The sequence below is a fragment of the Cervus elaphus genome, unplaced genomic scaffold (genome assembly GCF_910594005.1).
Source record: "Cervus elaphus unplaced genomic scaffold, mCerEla1.1, whole genome shotgun sequence".
NCBI lineage: Eukaryota > Metazoa > Chordata > Mammalia > Artiodactyla > Cervidae > Cervus > Cervus elaphus.
The window spans coordinates 941,189-955,766 of record NW_025316695.1 but is presented as its reverse complement, the minus strand read 5'-3'; the positions used below and the strand labels follow the sequence as shown (position 1 = coordinate 955,766).

At 53.9% G+C, this 14,578-nt stretch overlaps 1 protein-coding gene across 1 annotated transcript in view; it reads left to right on the top strand.

The window, feature by feature from the left end:
* The window catches only part of LOC122691305 (proto-oncogene tyrosine-protein kinase receptor Ret-like), a 49,725-nt gene that overhangs the window by 1,550 nt on the left and 33,597 nt on the right, over positions 1-14,578 (top strand).

The following is a 14,578-nucleotide window of genomic DNA, read 5'->3' as shown; positions in this document are numbered from 1 at the left end:
ATTCGAAGTGGCTTTGCAGAGGCTGGTCACTGCCCCCACCTCCAAAACTCTCAACAGATGAATGAACCCCAAGGCTGTGGAATCTGCTTCTTACCCCCTGCCCCCCGTGGCCACGAATTTTAGTTTCTCTCAAATTGTCCCTGATTTCTTTTTCTTAAATACTTATGTGTATGTACTAAATTTCCCTCTGAGAGTAGCCCCCACCACCCTTCCCCACCTTTCCCTTCAGCCTTTGGGAATACAAGAGGCAGTGAGTGGTTCCCTGCTTCTGGCCCTGGGTCCTGCACAGACGGTGGGTTCACAGGCCTGCCCAAGGTTTCATTTGTATGACTGGATCCTAAACTCAAGAGTCAGATACTTACACTAGGATGGGCCCCCAGCCCATCACAGGAAAGGCAGGGGAGAAATCCTTCCCATGCCCCGGGGAAGAATGGGGGAAGCATTGGGAGTCTGGGGTCAGGGTGCTGTGAGGCGGAAACAGACAGAAGAAGGATGAAGACTCCGCAGAAGTAAACACAGACAAGGCCTTCAGAAGATCTCTTGTAACTCTGCGTTGCAACTTTGTAGTAATGGGCGGGTGATCAGGTGAGAGGCCGAAGCCAGGGTGGACTTGGTGGCCTCAGAACCTAGAAGAGGACTTCCCATGCCTCTCCTGTGCTTAGCCAAGGTGTCCAGCTGAGGCTAGGAGGACTGGACTGGGAGCGGGGCTGCTAGCATGGACCTGTGACACTTGGTAGGAATGCAAGTGGCTTTTTCACAGCCTGGACTTAAGGAGTTGGGTGGTGGGAGAAAGGCCCTCCAATCCAGGGAAAGCAGGTCTCCTGCCCCACCCACTCTTCCAACAGGATGAGTAAGAAACTGATTGACGACACTGAGAGTGGAGAGGTGGCCCCGCGGTACTCAGGAGGAGACAGCTGGGCGTTTGGAGAGGCCTGCGGGCACACTACTCAGAGTGGCAGTTCTGGAGCTCTCTCAGTGTGGCGCTCCAGACTGCCGCAAGTGAGCCAGGGCCGCTGCTCCGGGACTCACCCAGGCTGGGAGTAGCCCGGCCTCAGGGCGGCCCCTTGTGGATGCAGCCCTTCAGTGGCCGTGCCTCTTACCTGGGGTATGGGCTGGGTCTCTAGGGGATGAAAGCCCTCCCTGCTGGCCTAGACCTACCTCCCCCAGACCGGAAGCTCTCTTCTGTGCTGGATGACTGATGAGAGGCAGGGTAGGGAGGCAACCAGATGGAGCGGCAGTGGCCTGGACCCCAGTGTTGGGGAAGGAAAGCACTGCCTCAGGGCTGGCAGGGATGGGCTAGAGGGCTCAGGGGTGCTCAGACCAAGGTCATAGGACATCACCAGACCCCTAGTGTGTGCCCCTCTCCATGTGTACACACTCTCATTGTGTAAGAATTCACACGCCTTCAGAAAAAGGCGCCATCCCAGACACAGACTCCCAGAGTAGGGCAGTACTCCTCACCCACACTCTGGTATCTGTGTGAGGGCACACATGGGCACACACACACACTCTTGAATCCATGCTCACACACTCTCATGCTCACTCTTGGTGATCACCGAGACACCACTGCCCTTTCTCAAGGATATGTGATCATGAGGCCTGTGGACACACTCACACCCATGCTCGGCCCCTCACACTACACCCTTATCTGGGAAACCCAGCCCCCCTCCCTGCTACTCCCACACATTGCGACCCCTGCGTGTATACACAGGGACACCTGCTCCTCCCTATTCACACTCAGGGGGCACAGCCTGTCCACCTGGGGCATCCTGGACCCATCTAGAAGTTGTTCTCAGAAGAGTGTGTGGCGTTTTACTGCTCCAGTGCAGGTACAGATGTCCCCGTGGCATGGATGAAGAGACTGATTCCCAGCTTCCAGGGCTCTCCCTGAATGTCTCAGGCTGACTGCTCACCCAGCACCTTCTCCCTGCTCTTCCTCATGAGGCCTCGCACCTCCCATCTTCCTGGCCTGGCTTCTGGGTTCCTGTTTTGCTCAGTACCTCTGCCCACAAGGAGAGACCTGCCCCCTGTGCCTGCACGCCCCTGGGGCCTCTCACTCCCAGTACTGGCCATGACTTCCAGCCTGCTCTCCAGGCTGTGGGCCCTGCCCCTCTGCAGTTGGACCTGGGTGTGCCACTTTTGCTGGGACCAGCAGGTGCCAGCGCAGCCCCTCAGCCAGGAAGACTGCTCTGCCGACCTCTTTGTTTCTCTTTCTGCCCCTTCCCTCTCTGGCCAGGGACAAGTGGTGGTGTGCTTCATCAGGCTCACCTGGGTCCCCCTAAGCCCTTCTGGCCTCTGAGAGCTGCCTGCGCTCCACACTGACTGTCCTGGGCCCTAGCAGAGTCCAGCCTTCTGAGGGAGCAAGGGGCTGGGTCAGCTGGTAGGCTCCTAAGAGTAGGGTCTGCAAGCAGAGAGCAAATGGGGAAGTTTATTGAGACCATTGCAAAATTGCCTTTATTCTGCAGAATTGCATTAAGGATGGCTAAGTAAATCACTGTTTCCTTGGTGGTGTGAAGAAAATGGGATTCTTTTACCTAATGGGGTGCTAATGGCCTTTTAGCCAGGGGAGGAGAAAACAAATGAAAAATTATGGGATCTGTTAACCTGAAGTATGGGGTGCCAAGCGGAAGTGGGGGGGGCAGGAAACTGCTGCCTTGCCTGAGGGCTTCTCCCCCTGTGACCCAAAAGAGGTGCCCTCTGCCTATTGGTCTTAACTGGATAAGGTGATGCCAGCAACAGCCACCCCAGGGGGCCCACAGCATGCTGATCCTGTGCTCAGCACCGCCTGTCTGCTACTCACTGTATCCTCCTGAAACCCTGAGGGATGTGGCCTTGTATTCCCATTTCATAGGTAAGAAAACTGAGGCTCCCACAGCCCGTGTACCTGAGCCCGTGAAGAGGACTTCATGACTCTGTGGCCCTGGTCCTCTGGTTTTCAGCAAGCCCCTCCTCTGGGCCAGCGGTGGTGGGGACCTGCAACAGGGCTCAGGAGGAGTCCGGGGATGGGTGTGGGGAAGGTGGCCCTGAGTCTGCTCACCCACTGGTCACCCTCTGGTGGGGTGCTCCAGGGGCCCGAGGGACAGCCTGGCCTGGGTCTGGGACGGAAGTGTGCTGCCATGCTCCCCAACACCTGAGTCAGGAGCCCGCAGGACTCTGGCTGATTCTCAGATGGGACTGCTACTGTAGCTGATGTCTGGGAGTCCTACAGGTCCAGGAACTGCCTCCAGGTTGGATCCTGTCATAACTGGCCCCAGGGGAGGGAGCGTGCTAGTGGTGTAGGCTGAGAGTGTGACCCTTGTACCCGCCTCTGCCTGGGGACCTAGAACCTGACAGAAGCCACTGTGCTGAGGAGTGGGGGAGGGCAGGGGCTGGGCTTCAGGGCACATGGGTATGACTGTGTCTCCTTACCTGGACTCCAGGACATTCTGGGAGAAGAAAGTGCCCACTGGGCTCCCCAGGAAAGAGGCAGAGCTGGAGAAGTGCCCCCCAACAGCGGTATTGCTTCCTTCTATCCTGAAGAAGTGGCTAGTCTCCACTCTGGAGACCCACCCCCTTCCTGTGGATGTGGGGGAGGACACTTCCTCCTGTGGGGGTTGTGTTCAGGCTCCAGTCCCTCATCTTCTCCTCTTCATTTCTTTCTCTTCTTCCTCCTGGTTTCTGCAATTGTTTTTCTGAGAGAGTGACTTAATAGTAACAATAACAGTACTGGTGAGCAGCCCACATACACGCTCCGAGGGACCACCTGCCACCCAGGCAGCTTCTCCAGGACTAGGGGTGCACCCGGGGAGAATGCAGAAGGTGACTTTGACCTCAGAGCTATCTCCATGTAGGAGAAATGGGCAGTAAAGGAAGCGCCAAGCTGTCATTTATCTCAAATGTGTGTGTGTGATATCAAATGGAAGTGCATGGCAGAAGGCAGGCTGTGGGGCCGGGTGGAAGCAGGGATGGTGGGCTGCCAGGCAGGAAAGGGGCCCTTCTGGGCTTGGGCCACAGGGTGTGAAGGCGGTGGAGGACATCCCCCTCCCTCCCTCCCTCCTGCCTTCTCACTTGCTTCCCCTGGGTCTTCAAGGGCAGAGTGCTATGCTTTATGGGTGGGCATGCTTCAGCTCCTGGAAGACTGGGGGGTTGGTGTGACTCAGAGAGATCACCCAGGGCCATGACCTGGGTAGTCTCAGAGGGGCTTGAAGGGGTATGAAGACTCAGGCCTCCAGAGCCCACATGGCTTTCCCTCCCTACCCCAGAGCAGCGGACTGGCAGCGCAGGTCCCCCTCCCTGACCCCCGTGTTCCCATGCTCAAGGGAGGCTGTGGCTCCCAAGACAGAGCTCCGCCATACCTGAGAGGACCTGAGGGTATTGTCCTCTTTGGGCTGAAGCCCTGGGAGCCCCTGTGGACGGGGCCCACTTCCTGCCTGGCTTCACCTCCCAATCCTCCCACCATCCGCCTTCCCAAGCTCTGGACCAGACGAGACCTGGGCTTCCATCAAGCTCTGGCCTCACAGCTGGGTAATTGTGGGAGCCCCTGGCACCTGTCCCTGAGGCTGGAGCCTGAAAGCCAGTGGCCCTATCAGCTGTCCACTGCAAGACCCTGGGCAAGGTAGGGTGGGGCGAGAGAGAGCAGGGAGGTAGAACTGATACCCCCTAGAAAGCGTGGTTGTGGGTGTGATGACGCCAGCAGGAGCTTGGGGAAGGCAGATCAGGCACCACCTGGGCCCTCAAGGAGAGCAGGTGGCCAGCCCTGAGCAAACACCTCTGTTTGCTTTTGCCTGGTGAGCGGCTCCACAGAGTATAGCAGCCAAGGCACCACTGTAGAAAGGTCACCTGTGCACCTGGACAGGTGTGTGCCCACCTGTTGGTCCGGCCGATGCAGGCTCTCCATGACATCAAGGATACCTAGTGGGACTGGGGGCCTCTGTGGCAGGCAGGGATCAGTTCTGGGACCCACTCAGGGAAGACACCCCTGCCCCTGCAGACCCACGTCCTGGGGGCCCCAGCCCACTGCCCCCAGATTCAGGTACTGGGACTTTACTTTATCCCCATCTTAAGCCTTCACTCTTCTGACCTGGGAGCTACTGTCTGGGTTCCACAGGGCCCTGGGCTCCAGAGAAGTATCTAAGGGGCAGGGTGGCCGGGAGAGGGAGGCAGAGCTCCAAGCTGTGCCCTGATTACCAGCTCTGACTGCCCTGTGATTGAAGAAACAATTTGGCTTCTGAAACAGTCAGAACCTCTCTGGTGAGATAATGGACATCAGAACTGGTTCTAGTCCCCCATTCCTGCCTATGGGATTGCCAGAAAACTCCAGTGGTTCTTAGTCTTAGCAAAAGGGGGAAAGAAACCATGTAAGTTCCTAAGCTTTAATTAACAAAAAAAAAAAAAAAGGAAAAGAAAAACTATAAGTTCCTAAGCTTTAACTAACAGCCTGGAAAATGCTTGGGAAGATATATGTTCTGTGTGCCAGAACCTGAGAGTGAGACAGGTGTGGGGGTGGGGGGCGATCTGGGGTGCACAGCGTGGTGGTGGGAGTCCGAGTGGAGGGAAAGAGTTTATGGAGTTTCTTTCTCAAGTTTTTCTACCCCTGAAACAGTCAAAGACACAGATACGGTGAAACAGGGAAAGACCCAGAAGCTGGGGGGCTGGTTCAGAGTGTGCTTTCTCCTTCCCTCCTCCCCTATCCTGCCTTTCCAGCATTGCCCATGGTGCATCTGATGCTCTTTTTTTTTCTTTCTGGGAAGGAGAAAGGATGGAATCAGCACTCCATTCCGCCACCTCTTGGCCATGACATGGGTGCAAGGTGACCGTGTACTCTGTGCTGTGAGCACATGCTTTGCCACTGGGTTGAGCCTCCTCATCAGATTGGCACCTGCAGGGGATCTTTACAGGAGATCACACATGTGACTCCACAGAGCCTTGAGAAGTTTCCGCTGGGACCCTCTTGAATCTTCTTCTGCAGCCACCTATCCCCTGTACCTATGTGAGCAGGAAAGACTATGAACTTGGGGGTGACAGAAACCCCCAGTCTCAACGTCTCAACACTGTTCATTTGTCTCCTGCTCCCCGCCCCCTGCCCTTGGCAGCCACTCCACACCTGACTGTGTGCACAAGAGGGGCCCAGAGCTCTGAGGAGTCGGGTTTCTAGGGCCCTGGGCTCTTTGCCCATTTCCACAGGCTGGAATCCCATCACAGGGTCCTTTTCTCTGCAAGAGAAGCCAGTGTGCAGAGGAGAGCATGGTGGTTTGGTGGGATGCACACTGGGGCACCTGTGCAGGCTCCTGGGGTCCGCTCTGGACTTGTGCCCCTGCCTCTTCCAGGGTGGTCTCTCCTGCGGAGATGGGGGGAAGAACAGGGTGGTAAACAATTAAAATTCACTTCTTTTGAGGTATGAAATTCACATAACAAAATTAGAGTGAACAGTTGAGTGGGATTTAGTACATTCACAGCATTGCATATTCATCACCCCTGTGTAGTTCCAGAACATTATTGTTAACCCCCCAAAGAAAACCCCATACCCATTAGGCAGTGCGCCTAGTCCCCCCACACTAGCCCCTGGTAACTGCCACTCTGCACCTGTCTCTATGGGCTTGTCTATTTTGGATATTTAAAATAAATTGACCTTTCATTTGTATCAGGCTCCTTTTACTTGGTTGGAGGTATATCCGTGTTGTAGCATGTATTGGTATTTCATTCCTTTTTAAGGGTGAGTAATATTACATTGCATGTATTGGGTTGGCCAGGAAGTTTGTTTGGGTTTATGAACTTTAGGGCCAATGCAACATGTATCACATTTATTTATTCATTCATCTCTTGGTGGACATTTGGGTTGTTTACATCTTTTGACTTTTGTGAATAATGCTGCTGTGGATATTTTTGTGTGAGTATCTGTTTGAATCCCTGTTTTCAGTTCTCTTAGGTGTTTATTTTGGAGTAGAATTGCTGGGTCATGTGATAATTTCAACTTTTCTGAGGAACTGCCAAGCTCTTTTCTGAGGAACTGCCAAGCTATTTTCTGATAACAACTGAAACATTTTACAATTTTACCAGCTGTGTGTGAGAGTTCTAGTTTTACCACATCCTCACCAACACATGTTAGTTTCTGTTTATATTTTTAAATTGTATCAATTTTCTTGGATACAAGCAGTGTCCTCACCTATGGTTTTGATTTGCTTTTTCTTAATTATCAGTGATGCTGAGAGTCTTTTTACTTCCTTCTCGGCCATTTGTATCTTTTTTGGGGAAGCAACTATTTTGCCCCTGTTTCAATTGGGTGGACCTTCTTTTGTTGTTGAGTTTACTTTGCTTTATCAAATTTCCACCAGGTGTTCCCACCTGCTCAGGGTGGGAAGATCTTGACTAGGGGGTTATCAGGAAGCCTTTGTGGGCCCAAGGAGGTCTCATTCAGGAGTCAGGGAGGAGGCGGCTCCTTGCCAGGCTGTCCTGTGGATGCTTCTGGGACTTTGTATGCTTCCCTTTTTCTTCCTCTTCCCACACAGTATCTGGAAGATTTTTGCTCTTTATTCGGACTCCTGGTTATTTATTGCGGGTTGGCAAGTGCTTGGTTTGGAAATGAAGGGTAAGGCTGGAAAGGAGGAAGCAGGTTGGAGACATGGTCTTCCTGACCTTCCAGAGTCAGTCAGCATCCTCTCTCCCTGCCTTCTGGGACCTTCTTGGTTTTCCAGAAGGTCCTGGCTGGGGGAGCTCTGAGCTCTGTGGTAGAACTGAGTGTAAGGGAGAACTAGTGTGTAAAGACACCACACCAGTATGAGGCAGAAACACACATCCTCCCAGCAGCCTGGGTCACCCTTGTACCAGAACTCGTCTGCTGGTGGTCAGCCCCTGCGTGATCCCTTCACAGCCCGAGGCTGGGGCCGCAGCCTGTGACCCAGCAGACACTGACCAGGACCCCAGTGCATTCCCTCTCGCCTGTCCCTCTGCCCTCCTCTTTCCTGGGACCATCCTGCATCACTGCATCTGATTTGCCTCAGTGGCAGACCTGGGTCCAGTGTCCTCTCCTTGACTTTGTGATGAAGGTCAAAAGAGCACAGGGACCATACCCAGGTTAGACTGAACTCCTCCAAAGGGAAGAATTACCCTTGGCAATTTCCACGCCCCCACCCCCCGGCAAGACTCTCAAGGGAGGTGCCAAGAGACCCTGAGACTCCAAGGCTTCCTCCTTGGGAAGCTGCCCCTAGGACTCTGGACACTGGGCTGAATGAATTCAGTTAGTCTCACTCTAAGGGTCAGAATGTTAGTCTGCTTTTATTTTTTCATTTGTTTTGTTCGTTGAATAAATGCTGCTGACGACAAGTTGTCTTTAATAAACCACAAGTTCTTTGCAAAAAAAAAAAAAAAAAAAAAGAGGGAGAAAAGAGGAGAAGTGGCTCTGGCTCCCACCAGTAGGTGCTTGGTCCCAGCAGCCCTTCCAGGGAGGGTCCCTGTCCCTGTTCACAGCTGGGAACAGACGCAGAGAGGCTGAGCACTGAGTGGGCCATGCAGGAAGACAGAGAAGGAGCGTGGCCTGGGCCTGGCTCTGCACTTGTCTCTCTGCTTTCACGAGTCACACTGAAATCTCTCCTTTGTATCTAGACTCACTTCTGAAGGTGAAATGTGTGTGTGTACGTGCATGCATGTGCACGTGTGCACGCACACATGCTCAGTTGTATCCTACTCTGCAACCACATGGACTCTAGCCCTCCAGGCTCCTCTGTCCATGGGATTCTCCAGGCAAGAATACTGGCGTGGGTTGCCATTTCCTCCTCCAGGGGATCTTCCCAACCCAGGTATCGAATAGTAGGATCTAACAGCAGCAAAGAAAAGGACCCCTCAAGGCTCAGTCCTGTGTCCAGGGGGCATGGGCACATCAGGCCCCCAGCATCCCCAGGTACCTGCACACTCAGCAGCCTTGACCATGTCTGTCCCTGTTGGACAGCGCTGGCCGAGCAAACTCCCCCCTGTTCATGCCTTCCTGGGCCTTTGCTCTGTTTCACTGAGATATGAAAGAGCAAATTTCCACGAGGAGACTTTTAAGGGCACCTGCATTTTTGAGGAGACTGAAGAAGACTATGGAGGATTATTTAGGTTGCATTTTCCACCTGGTCAGCAAGCAGGTGGATGGGTGGCCTGGAGTCCCAGGTCATGGTGCCCTGGCTTTTCCACATGTGTGTGCACAGCCGTCACCGAGCAGAGGAGCCTGGTGGCCATGTATACCTAAGAGTAGAACCCTTAAGTCCTGGCTCACTCACTCTGTACAGCCTTGGGCAAGGTAGCCTCTCTCTGCCTTGGTTTCCTTGCTCTAAGACAGGAACCAGAAGTTGTCCTTACCTCTGGCAGTTGTCGTGTCCATTAGTAGGGTGATGCACGTGAAGCATTTGGAATAGAGCCTCTCGGGAAGAATGCATTGGCTTGCCAAAAAGTTCGTTTGGGTTTTTCTGTAATATCATGCATTAAAAACTCAAACGACCTTTTTGGCCAACCCAATAAAGAAGTCTCACTCTTGCTGAGTTAAATCCAACTCTTTGCAACGCCATAGACTGTAGCCCATCAGACTCCTCTGTCCATGGGATTCTCCAGGCAAGAATACTGGAGTAGGTTGCCATTTCCTCCTCCAGGGGATCTTCCCGAGCCAAGGATCGAACCTGTGTCTCCTGCATCGCAGGCAGATTCTTTACCTGATGAACCTTCGGGGAAGCCCTTGCTGGTTAATGGTAAACCTGGGCTGGGCGAGACCGGTGCTGGGGGGAGGGGCAGAAAGGGGCAGGACCATGGCTGTTCAAGGAGGTCCAATGAGGTGACACATTTGTTGAGATCTGAGTCATAGTGCCCTGCTGGGTGAGAGGGGGACAGTTGCTGGGCAGCAGCAGCAGAGTCAAAGCCTGGGATGTCCTGGCCAGTCGCCAGGGCTGACCTGACCAGGCCGGGGCTGATACACCTGCCGTTGGCTGGGGTTACAAAGCACAGGAACCCCAGAGCCAAGGGAGCCTGGTGACCTGCAGAACAGTCATCATCAGGCCACTTGGGTGGCCAGTCTTTTTCCAGTCAGGCTTTGCCCTGGGTAAAGAAATTAATTGTAACCTAATTCGCAGTTTCCTTTGCATAGAAGCTGGAAGGAACTGCTAGTGAGGCTGGTGAGTAACTCAGTGGCAGCTGGGAAATCACATTTGGGCATGAGTGTCCATCATCTGAGCGAAGCTGTTGCAGCTGGTCCGGGTGGTTGGGGATGTGGGTGGTGGCCACGGGTGCCTGCTAGGTGCAGCCTGGCCCTCAGGCCTCTGGGAACAGAAGGTTGGGGCCTGGGCACAAGGGAGGAATTTGGGCTGCTGGCTCCATGCAGCTGGGCTGCAGATCTCGTCTGCACACCTCACTACCCCAAACTTCAGCCACACCCTGACCCCTTCCTGCCCATCAGCAGAGGACTACGTAGATGGCATGGCAGAGGAGGGGGTTGTCAGGAGACCTAGGCCTGGTTGCAGTTCCATTCTGAGAGCAAGAAGTGAATTCTCTTCCTCAGAATTGGGAAACAGACGGGGAGACTGAGGTCTACAGTAAGAGCTCGGGTAAGGTGGGCAAGTCAGAGCTTTTCACGTGTGGAGGAATGTACCTGTACGTACAGGTCTGTGGTGCCTCTGAGGCAAGGCCTGGTCCTCGGGTTTCTCCTCCTCTCTCCAGGCCACCAGCCACCCTGTCCAGGCAGGGCCCACGCAGACAGGTGTGTGGGGAGACACAGTACCCCTGCATGTGATCGCCTGCCCTGCCCACCGTGGACCACACGATGAGGCTCAGTCTGAAGGGATGATGGAGGGAAAGCCTGCAGAGCTGGGCTATGTGTGAAGTCCCTGACCAGACAGGCAGGCAGGTGCCTGGGCTCTGCACTAGACAGAATCCTCAGGAGCGTGGAGAGCCCCAGGCATCCAGGGTGTGCCAGGGTGGCTGCTCACTCCTCCTTGTGTGCCAGGCCTTTGTGCCAGCTGGCCTTTGTTGTGTGCCCAGTCCGGGCCAGGAAGGCCACTCAGCCTTGTGGCCACAGTGGCACACAGGCTGTCCACTGAGGGCTGCTGGCAGCATTTGGGAAGAGGGAATTTAAGACTGGAATTGAGGCTGCTCTCATGGTGATTAGTGTCCTCACTGGGCACCAAGTAAAGTAGCTAGCCCTGGCTTGTATTCACCACCCATGTATGCACTTAGCTGTTCAGCTTTGGGTACACCTGCACAGGCCAGAGTTTTCTTGATGATTTTGTAGAGAGGCTTCAGTTCCCAGCATGAGGACTGGGGCAAGCTGTCATATTCCCTGCAAGGAGGCACTGGCTTGTGACATCTAAGCTGAGCCCAGGACCCGTGAACAGAGGTGGCTGGCTCTCAAAGGGCCACCCAGGCCTTCCCTTCTCGCCTGCTCTGTGCCAGGCATCAGGCAAGGTTCTGGGAATGCAGCAGTGAACAGGACAGGCCCGGGCTGGCTTTGTGGGTCTTTCCAGTCCAGCTTTCTTCCCACATCTTATGTGGGTCAAACCTGGCAAAGCTGCTTCATTTGGAAGCCTCTGGATGCCTAGCAGAGTGATGATGGTGGCGATGGTTGGAGGGTGGAGTGATGGTGGGTGGTGATGGTGTAGGCATGGTCAGCAGTAGTGGTGAAGCTGGTGGGTGAAGGTGTGAGGTGATGGTTGTGGGGAGGGTGGTGATGGTGTCAGTAGTGGTTAGGGTGTGGGGATGATAATATAGTGGGGGGCTGGAGTTCAGGTGAAGTTAGTGATGGTGGTGGTGATGCTGTGTAGGTGAGGGGGGTGAAGGTGATGGTGCTTGTGGGGAGAGTGGTGATCATGGTAGTGGTAATGGTGTAGCTGGGGGTGGTGATTGTGGTTGGGTAATGGTGGTGATGGTGGTGATGGTTTTATGGCCACACACAGGAGGTACTGAGCATACCATCAGCCCCATTTATGGCCAAAGTGGGGCTGGCCTGCAGGGCCCTCTCTGCGCTCATAGGCACTGGTTCTCCTGACCTGTGCTTTTTTCCTAAAAAGCCAAAATTACATTACAATCCCTTGCAAAACCAGCCTCCATCTGGGACAAAAAATGGAGATCGTGGGGTGTGTGGAGCATCCTACAGGGTGACCCTGCCTGAGAGTGCACATGTGTGTGTGTGCATGTGTATGTCATTCTGCCTAATGTCTCCCAGTTGGCAGTGTTCCTCAGTTACCAGGCCATCATTTCCTGAGCCGTGGTCAGTGATTTTGTTCTTAGGTGTCCTCAGGGTTTCTTTGCTCAATGCCAACTCTGGCCTCACCCAGGCAGGTCGTGCACTAGAGAGTGCTGTGTGCCCCACGTGAGCCTCATGGGGTGGGGAGGGGCATCCGTGAGGCTCCATTGCACTCATCCTGCCACTGGCCACCCACCTGTGGCTCCCTGTGCCTGTCAGACCAAGCCAGGGGGTCTTGACCAAGGTGATATCACCCATCTCTCTGATACCCTGCCCCCTCTCCTATCCCAAAGTCTCACTGTTTTCCAAATGTGCCCAGCTGTTAACCTCCTGCCCACCTTCCCCCCGCCACTCTGTGCTTAAAACCATTTATGTATTAGTTTGTTCCTTCCTGGATTCCTTTGTTGTTTCACTCACTAGTTTGTTGTTTCAGACAGATTGTGACATGATCTGACTGACCCTGGCTGCTCTGGGGCAAGTGGCCTATGGGGTCAAGAGTGGTCTCAAGGAGGGACTTCCCTGGTGGTCCAGTGACTAAGACTCTGTGCTCCCAAAGCAGGGGGCCTGGCTTCAGTCCTGGTCCAGGAACTTAAATCTTGCATGCCACAACTAAGATCCAGTACAGCCAAAAAAAAAAAGAGTGGGCTCAGGGAGGCTAGGTGGTCCTCTAAGCTGAACTGAGATGAGGGAGAGGATGGAGCGAGTTGGTACGGATGTCTCTGGTACTTGGGTGGAGGTCAGGGCTGGTGAACGTGGCATTCCTTGGCCCAGAGGCAGCCATTCGAGCTGTGGGACTGGCTGCCATTTGCTTAAGGATGCTCTGGAGAGAACACCTAGAAGATAAGCTGAGACGGAGGAAACCCACATGGGGGTGAGCAGGCTGGCTCATCAGAATGAAATAGGAAAGCACCAAACACAGGAGGTCCTGAAGCAACCAGAGAGAAGAGAGAACCAAGAAGGGAATCATCAGAATTGAGTACAGACCTCTCAGAAGCAGGACAGCAGAATCACGCTTTTGAAGGACAGAATAACTGTCCTGTAGAAGTCTCAGGGCTTCCCAAGTGGGCTTCCCAGTTGGCACAGTTGATAAAGGGTCTGCTTGCCAATGCAGGAGATGCAGATTCAATCCCTGGGTCGGGAAAATCCCCTGGAGGAGAAAATGGCAACTCCCTCCAGATATTCTTGCCTGGAAAATTCCATGGACAGAGGAGCCTGGCAGGCTACAGTCCATGGGGTCACAAAAGAGTTGGACATGACTGAACACTCACACACACAGAATTCTCTGCCCAGCAGAAGTGCCTTTCAAGAATAAGGTAAAAGTGTTTTAAAAAGAGGGGCAAGGGAAACAAAGACCCAGATTCATGTTTCTGTGAGTGTATGAGGTGGAAGGGGCGTGTGGGAGGGGCAGCACTGTTGCTAAACGTCCAGTTAAGTTGGCCACAGGTTCATGAGTGTCTGTTGCAAAACACTATTTTGACATAAATGTTCTGCAAAATATACTGCTTGTACATGTCAAATATTCAACTAGAATAAAGAGAAAATGTGAACAGGATATGAGAGGAGGGGCATGGGGTGGACGAGGAGAGGATAATGGTGCCAAAAGTTGCTGTCTGGGCGGTGGGGCTAGGGGGACCCTCCACAGGGACAGCTGGCCCTCAGGGAGAGGGGCAGTCCCTGGGGAGGAGTCCATGAGGTCTGCTTCCTGTTCCTGCAGAAGTGATGGCATTAGGAAACCACCGTCTGTTAAGGAGATTGTGCTGGGCCATAATAAAGCTGTCATCTGCAGGATCTGGTGCTCGTCACAGGCAGGAGCAGGGCTGCCCGGTGAGTGGATTCTGCGGGAAGGTACTGCCTTGCACACACATGTGGGCACTATTGTCACCCCACTCAGTTCTTAGATCAGACCATCTTGCCATGTGTTTTTTTCTTGAGAGCCCCAAATTCTGGCTTTTACATTGCAGTCCTAGGACATTGGTTGTCTGGGGCCTTGTGTGGGATGACCACGGTGACTGCCACTCACTCTAGTCAAGGGTGCCCAGTTAGGAAGCACCTGCCTGGATCTGGGTTGGTATGGTCAGACTGGCAGCACATCCTCAGTCGAGGGTAGCAAGGAGGTCAAAGGAACCTCAGGGGAGTTGTGCATGGCCTCTCATGGCCAGGGCTGACCAGGGGGCACTGGTGAGGTGAGCCTGCAGTTAGGACTGGGTAGGCTCGGTATGTCTCACTAAATGAGCAAGAAGATGGGGGAGGTGGGGGTGGGTCTGCAACAGTGTGAGAGAATGTGCATGTGACATGCTAAGTGTAAGAGAGATGTGTGTATCAGTCTGGGTCCAATCCAGAGACACCCACACAGCGACTGGACCAGAGGAGGTTAACATAAGAGTTGATCGGCAGTGATGA